General features: G+C 44.5%; 2 long non-coding RNA genes across 2 annotated transcripts in view; one reads left to right on the top strand and one right to left on the bottom strand.

Moving 5' to 3' along the window:
• LOC138150689 (uncharacterized) overlaps positions 1 to 949 on the bottom strand; it is a 32479-nt gene extending 31530 nt beyond the window's left edge. Inside the window, exons 1-2 of the long non-coding RNA XR_011165633.1 lie at positions 839 to 949; positions 376 to 477 (exon numbers count right to left, since the gene is read on the bottom strand). This is a non-coding gene — a long non-coding RNA (uncharacterized lncRNA). The remainder of the gene's footprint in view (positions 1 to 375; positions 478 to 838) is intronic.
• A 3514-nt stretch (positions 950 to 4463) lies between these two features.
• Position 4464, top strand: part of LOC138150687 (uncharacterized) — a 9015-nt gene continuing 9014 nt past the window's right edge. The window contains exon 1 of the long non-coding RNA XR_011165631.1: position 4464. This exon is cut by the window's right edge and continues 7958 nt beyond it. This is a non-coding gene — a long non-coding RNA (uncharacterized lncRNA).

Below are 4464 nucleotides of genomic sequence, written 5' to 3'. Positions count from 1 at the left end.
CCCCTCGTCCTAAGCGTCTGGCCGTCCGCCACGACCCAGGACCCAAGCCTCATGCCTTCCACTAGGACCCAGGACCCAAGCCTCAGGCCTTCCAGCATGGACTAGGACCTTTAGGCCTTCCACTAGGACCCAGGACCCAAGCCTCAGGTCTTCTACTAGGACCTAGGACCCAGGACCTCAGCTCCAGGCCTTCTACAGGGAGCCAGGACCCAAAACCCAAGCTTCAGGCCTGGCAGCAGGAGCCAAGATCCAGGCCTTAGGCCCTCTACTAGGGCCCACACCCCAGACTTTCGGACCCAGGATCCAAACCCCAGGCCTTCCAAGGACCCAGAACCCAAGCCACAAAACATCTACCTGGACCTAATTGACACACACCTTTACCTTGAAGTTAGTTGCAGCAAGTTTCCCTGTGAGTTAGGGTACATGAGTTCCCCTTGTACTCCATATATTCCATGTTGAATCAAGAGACAGCAGGACCTGAAATCAAGGAATGGCCTGGGAAGTAAAGTGTGCATGCTTTAAACTTGGAGTCCAGATATAAGCAATCCACTGGGGGTCAGGAGGAGCAGCAATCATTCAACTTGGAACCAAGAAAAACAAGTCCTATTTAGTCAAGTGAAGACACAAAAATCCCACTTCGATCTGTGGTGAGTATTCCTCTATGTAAGTATTGATTCAAATATTCCCCTTGTTTGCATAGGATTCTGCTTAATTACAGGAGTTTCAAGGAGGCAGAAACATCCCCTTTGAAGACAGGACACAAGCATTCTTCTGGGTGGTGTGAGGCTCAAGGATCCATTCTTGCCCTTAGCATAGCCAAGCAAACCCCCATGCTTACCTAGAAGCAGATCTGCTCATTGTTTCCAGAAACACTCCTTTCTGTTCCTGGAGAATTGGGCCTTCCCTTCTGTACCTAGAGATGCAAGTGCTGACTTGTACCTGGAGATATCAAAGCCTGTGTCTGCACAGGTAAATATGAAGTGAAGAGGCCAGCAGTCTCCATTTTGTGTCTGCTGAAAGAAGCATTTCACAGGGAAGAGGGAGAAGAAAATCCATTTGGAAACCAGGTTCCAAATTATTGTCCTCAGTACTTTGAGTAGAAGGGATTCTTTGCCTTTTTCCTAGAGCTTCAGGAGTTTCCCTCACTGGACATGCAAGTGTGGGCAGACTTGCACAAGATACAAGTATTACCCTGTGTCTGTAGAAGCAAATTCTGCCATATGCCTTGATGAGAAGTATTCCTTTCTAATCTGCTCCTAGAGAAGCAACTACTGGCCAGTCCTGCAGCAAAGTGCTTAATCAATTGCCCTGTTTATTACCTTTTGTGTCTGCACAAACAAGCATGGTATTTGGAGCCTAGCCACAGGAGAGACAGGAGACATACACCTTAGATTCAGGATCAGCAAGCATTGCTTCTGGAGTCAAGCAACACATGCGTTCAATTGTAATCAGGATCAAAAAGCATTCCCTTGGCATTTAGGGATTCTCATGGAGATCAGTGAACATTCCACTTGAAGTTAGATGATACAAGCTTTATGCTTTGTGGAGAAGGACATATTCCTCTTGGATTCAAATCTTCCCTTGGGAGTCTGGAACTGGAAACATTGCATGTGGAGCTAGCACAAGGCTTCTACTAGAATCGGGAGGAGGTAGCATTCCACCTGGATTCAGGACCACTAAGCATTGCTTCTGGATTCAAGAAAGAAAAATCTTCCACTAAGAAAATAGTCTACTTGCATTCCGGATCAGCAAGCATGGTAGATACCTTTCAGTTGGCATCACAAACAGCCCTTTGGAGTCAAGAGATGAAATATTCTCATTCAGAGTCAGAAGCAAGAAACACTGCATTTGGATAAGTATTTGGATACGCATTTGGTTCAGCAAAACTTCCACTTTGAAGTCAAGAAGTACGTGCCTTCCACTGGGAGTAAGGGGACCAGTGAATCCTCCAGTTGGATGCAAGGATAAGCAAGCATTGCCTCTGGAGATGAGACATAAGCATTCCACTTGAAGTCAGGAAACCGGGCTTCCACTGGGAATCAGAAGCAGGAAACATTCTATTGAGTCAGGATCACAAGCATTGCCTGTGGAGTTTGGGACCTAAACCTTCCATTGGAAGTCAGGATCAGCAAACCTGTTCATTTTTTCGCAATTAGCAAGCATTCTACTGGAAATTAGGAGACACAAATGTTCCCCTTGGATTTAGAACTGGAGACTCAAGGATTCTTGATCCATGGTGATGCCAGGCCTAGAGGAGTAGTGTCTAGAAGCAAATATTCCCCTATGCCCAAAGACAATATTCCACCTGGATACTCATTCTCTAACTGGAAAAGTATTGTCTTTGTGTCTGCAGAAGCATTTCCCCGTTGCCACTTGGATAGTGAAATATTTCATCTTGTGCTTGCAGAAGAAAGAATTTCACCTTATTTCAAGAGTAGCAAGTAAAACCTTGTTTTTGTTGCCTGAGGATGTGACCAGTTTTCTATAGAAACAAGCACCTCACTTGGAGCTCAGCAAATAAGTACTCCCTTTGGAGTAAAGTCAAGAGATGGGAACCTTCTACCGGGAGTCAGGAGACAAAGTCTCATACTTGGAGGAGTCAGCAGGAAACAGTCCACTTGGATTCAAGATCAGCAAGACTTCTAGTCAAGACACAGACCTTGTGGTGGGATTCTGGAGCAAGAAACCTTCTCTTAGTTAAGGAATCTCCTTTATACCTAAGGAAAAAAGGAGTCTTCTTGGTGCCTAAAGAGCTTACAGCTATCTGGCAGTAAGAAACATCAGACACTCCCTTTGTGGTCAGGAGTCGAAAGCATTCCCTTTCTTTTAGCACATCTCCCACTGTGAGTTAGGAGTAGCAGCGTTCCCCTTGGGGATAAACACTGGGGGTTCACTTGGAATCAAGACACTTTCACTGGAGGTCAGGAGACACAAGAGTACCACTTGGGCAGAATTCACACAGTTCTGTGATCCTAGAGACCCAAGTACTCTCTCTTTCAGCAGAAGCACACATTCCTTCAGTGCCTATAGACTCAAGCATACAACTCGGTCTTTGGAGATGTGAGTGTTGCCCTGTGCCTAGAGAGGTATATATAGAGGTGTATATATGTATAGGTATTATTTACATCTAAAGACAGAAGGATTCCTCTTGGTGCCTTAGTGCCCAGAGACCTGAGGTTTGCCTTATTTCTAGAGAAGTCTGTTCCTGGAAAAGCAAGTATTTCTCTTTGGTATAGTCAAAAGCATGCATTCCTTTTGGTGCCAGGAGACTCAAAGACTCCCCTGGGTCTCTGGAGATGCAGTTATTGCCCTCTGCCTGTGGAGAAAATGATTCTGCTTTTTGCAAGAACCCCCAAATTGGTTTTAGATAGAGATTTATGAAGTCATTTGGTAGAGAAAGCCAGAAGGAAGTTGGTGACTTCCTAAATCCTTGCGAGGTTACATTATAGAGTACAGACAAAGGCTTAAGGACATTTGCCTGATCGGCCTCACCTAGGCAATAGGTAGTCTCCAAGAGGAGGGCAATTTGAGATGGACCTCAGCAGTTAAGTCACTTTATTTTGGAGAGCACAAAACAAGCACTTCCAATCATCTGGCTGACCTTTGGCCACTCTGATGTCAGCCTGACCTCTAGAGTAAGATTTTTTGGATTAGATGATGTTAGCCCCATAAAGATAGGTTCAAACAACATTAATAGATGATAAATAGTAATCCACAATTGCCCTTGGTACATAGGGAGAAAATCATTCCCCTTGGTGCCTGGATTTTTATTTATTTATTTTTTACTTTTTTGGAGGGGGATAGGGCAGGGCAATTGGGGTTGAGTGACTTGCCCAAGGTCACATTAATAGATGATAAATAATAATCCACAATTGCCCTTGGTACATAGGGAGAAATGATTCCTCTTGGTGCTTATGGAAAAAAAAAAGGATTCTTCTTGGTATCTAAAGAACAAAATGATTCCTCTAGGTGCTTGGAGGTGGACAAAAGATTCCTTTTGGTACCAAGAGAGGCAAGTGTGTCTACAGAAGCATGCATTATTCCCCTTGGTACCTGGAGACTCAAAGATTCTCAGTGATCCATGGAGATACAAGTATTGTTCTGACCAGTGAAGTGTAAGCATCCTTCTTGGCCTCTCCACAGGTAGATCAAAGGAGACAAAAGGATTTCTTTTGGTGCCTGGAGAAAAGAAAAGGATTCCTCTTGGTGCCCAAGGGGAAAAAAAGGCTTCTTCTGGGCACCTGGAAGGAAAAAAAGGATTGCTTTTGGTCCCTGGAGAAAATAAAAGGATTCTTCTTGATGACCAAGGAAAAAAAGGCTTCCTCTTGGTGCCCAAGGGAAACAAAAGGCTTTCTCTTGGTACCTAAGGAAAAAAGGATTCCTCTTGGGTACCTAAGGAAAAAAGGGATTGCTTTTGGTCCCTGGAGAAAAGAAAAGGATTCTTCTTGATGACCAAGGAAAAAA

The sequence above is a fragment of the Petaurus breviceps genome, unplaced genomic scaffold, assembly GCF_028583685.1.
Source record: "Petaurus breviceps papuanus isolate PSGF00001 unplaced genomic scaffold, PetGlider_PUasm1.0 90881, whole genome shotgun sequence".
In the NCBI taxonomy this organism is placed as follows: domain Eukaryota; kingdom Metazoa; phylum Chordata; class Mammalia; order Diprotodontia; family Petauridae; genus Petaurus; species Petaurus breviceps.
The sequence above is the reverse complement of the archived record's forward strand: the minus strand, read 5'-3'. Positions and strand labels throughout refer to the sequence as shown.